Source organism: Seriola lalandi, unplaced genomic scaffold (assembly GCF_002814215.2).
Source record: "Seriola lalandi dorsalis isolate HSWRI2012SDOR001 ecotype SW California unplaced genomic scaffold, Sedor1 jcf7180002054423, whole genome shotgun sequence".
NCBI classification, from domain to species: Eukaryota; Metazoa; Chordata; class Actinopteri; order Carangiformes; family Carangidae; genus Seriola; species Seriola lalandi.
This window is the reverse complement of record NW_019524976.1, coordinates 329,960-333,129: the sequence shown is the minus strand read 5'-3', so window position 1 is coordinate 333,129 and position 3,170 is coordinate 329,960. Positions and strand designations below refer to the sequence as shown.

The following is a 3,170-nucleotide window of genomic DNA, read 5'->3' as shown; positions in this document are numbered from 1 at the left end:
CTTCAATTTATCCTTATAGACATTTCAGTTAAATTGCGTCATAAGTGTAGGAATTCTTGAGTTATGGCAACAATGTGTTTTGTGGTCACAGTGACTTTGACTTTTGACCTTTGACCACCAAAATGTAATCATCATAAATGTTTCTGCCAAATTTGAAGAAGTTCCCTCAAGGTGTTAATGAGATATCTTGTTCACAAGAATGGGATGGATGGACGGCTGGACAAACGTAAGACATAAAAAACCTGGCAGAGACAAGGTAGAGCTGGAAGGTTCAGCAAAGGTAGGACTTTAACATGGGAGCCTGCTGTTTGCCTCCTTTCTCCTGCCATTACAATGATTAACCTTGACATATTAGTTGTTTTCAACTCAAACCACAATTGCTCGCCAACCCTCACCAAGCAGAGTTTGTGCATAAGCCTGACAAAACCTTAAAGCTGTGGCAACAGTAGGGACAGTGAATTGTAACTGATTTGGAGAAGACATTCATTAACAGTTCTGGACCCTAAAGTCATTTGCTCATTGTTTCTGGTCGACTTGTGTCATATTCTACAGCAACAGGACATTCATCTGACAACAGACATTATAGATGAGTGCAGAACCAAAAACACCATCACCTCAGTGTTTTGTCTTCATTAGTCACCAGAGCGCAAACGAATGAAGCTGTTTTCTAAAAAAAAAGAGTTCTCCTTCTCCAACAACTTGAGCCACACTTCATTACACTGTTATAATTGGCTGCCTGATATTTGGGAGTGAAATTCTTTAGCCTAGTGATGTTTTTTCTGTGCACTGCTTGCTCCTGTATCTGGGGCTAATTGATTTCAGGTTGTCTGCATAGACTGGCTAATTCATTTTAATTCATAGGAACTGAAGCCCAACTCCAGAGAAACCTATGGCCATGCTTATCACAGGGAGATAAAAGTTTTGTCCCGCCTCTTCAGGCTGCAAAAGGCAATTTGTGGAGTGGCCTGCTTAGTTCCCGATGATAGCGTGCGGCCATAGCGTTAATCAGAGTGTAAACCCGAGAGAGAGAGAGAGAAGAGTGGGAGAGGAGACGGAGGAGGAGATGGGCTCTTGGCTGAGGCTTCTTTAAGCTTTGCGAGAGATTTGTCAGTTACAGTTTTAATAATCTACATATTTTCTTAGTTCAAAGACAGACCTGACTAAACAAATAAATCATTACTGCAGGCTGCATACTTCCTGTCCACAACCATTACATTATTTCATGGCTCTGGATTCTCTTGCTCCAGCTGCAAAGAATCACTGAAAAATTATTCATTATCTTTATTGATTTCTTAAGACTTTTTTCTCTGGGCAGAATACAGACAAGGTCGTGCCAAATGGTCTCCTGCCCTATTGATTCAGCCTAAACATTGAGGTGCTGCTGGGAAATTTGATTATGCTTACATAAGAAAAATGTGGCTTGTGGCCTCTGACAGCTTGCTCTTCCCTGTTGCAGCTGTGTTGTAGCCATGACACTTTTCTGTCTGTGTCTGTACCATTGAATATCTCCTGGTTACAAAAAAGTATCCCCTCCATCTAACTATAATGGCTTTTTGTGTTAAAGTTATAATGTATTGAGTTCAAGCTTCTGCTTCTCACTTTTAAGTCACTTCACAGTCAATTTACTCTTGGATCTCCCTCCTCCATTAATCTCTCTGTACCTCCTGCCTGTACCTCCTCTGACCACCGTGGGGTTCAGGGCCTTCAGCCGTGTTGCCCCTCCCTCTGGAACTCACTTCCACAAGACTTTTTTAATATTGACTCTCTTTCTGTTTTCAAATCCCACCTCATCAAACTTGCCTATTCTGTCTAACTCTAACACCAGCGCTTAATCATATATTTTTTATGCAATTATATCTATTCTAATTTATTCTGTATTTCGTGCCTTGTACTTGATTATTCTGTATTGTATACCTTGTACTTGCATTTGATCTTTTTCTGTGTGTTGTAAGGTCCTTGAGTGCACTGAAAGGTGCCTATAAACAAAATGTATTATTAATATTATTAATATTGAGCTCTGTCCAGAAAGCTTAGCTATAGTGATGATGACAAGTTAACATTGGTTATTGTTATATTCATGAAGATGACTGAGCTTATTATTGGTTACTGTGGTAACCAGTGGTAAGACTGTGTGTCTTGTATACAAAACCACCTTCACCACAAGATATTGAAAGGTTTGTGCGAGGCCAACTTCAGGGTCTATTGAAGCAATTAGATTTTTCTTTTGTTTAATTCATGTAAAAAAACTTGTTACACTTTTCTTACTTACAATTATATATTTACTACAGTATAAAGGTATGGACCTCCTTTACATTGTATTAAGAGTTTGGCACCTCTTCACATCTGGAATGAAGGTAACTTGCACGGGCTGAGAAAGACACTCCGATCTTACCGCCCCCTTGAATCTGTATTTACACACTGGAGCCAGTATTTAGACAAGAATACATAACATTGAATCAACAAATAAAACTGGCTCTTTCACAGTGATGCATAGTTTATTAAACCGACCGTATTTTCTCTGTGCATAAGAGATGATGAGAGATAGAACATTTATAGTGACGTTAGAAGGGAGGACAGTACATGCACATTTATCTATCACACTACCAGAATCGATTCAGACATATACTGTTTCATAAGAGATACAAAAATATTATGTTGTTATTCTGTTTTTATTGTTTAAACAATATTATATATATATAATTCATTGCACTGTCTTGCGTATTCACATATAGTCAGGGCAACAGACCCTCTGAGTCTGAGGGCTGTGTTCCACTCAACTGATACCTAATTACTTCAAATCTAATCTAGTGAAACGTGAAAGGTCAACAGGAAATTCAAAATGTCAAGCTGAGTGAATTTTAAAGTTCTAATCTGTAAGTTTTCCACATTAAAATGTGTAAAAACAACTGGACTGATCTTCTATATGTTGTTGAGTTGTTTCCATTAATTCTCAAACCAGAGAAATCTGTGACTTTAATCATGGTAACGCTCCGTGTCATTGGTCTCCTGTCAGTGACATCATATCCTCTATGATCATGTGTCAGTGTGTTTGTCTGACAGAAGCTCAACATTGACTTTTATCTAGTTTTAAGCCACGTACACTTTTTACACCTTGGAGGTTTTCAGCTCTATATTTGAAGCAGATGAAGGATTTTAGTCGTCGGACGTCT

General features: G+C 38.6%; 1 protein-coding gene across 1 annotated transcript in view; it reads right to left on the bottom strand.

Annotated features, from left to right (window-relative positions):
• lrfn2b (leucine rich repeat and fibronectin type III domain containing 2b) overlaps positions 1-3,170 on the bottom strand; it is a 144,718-nt gene that overhangs the window by 4,205 nt on the left and 137,343 nt on the right. The gene's annotated exons all lie outside the window — the stretch shown is intronic.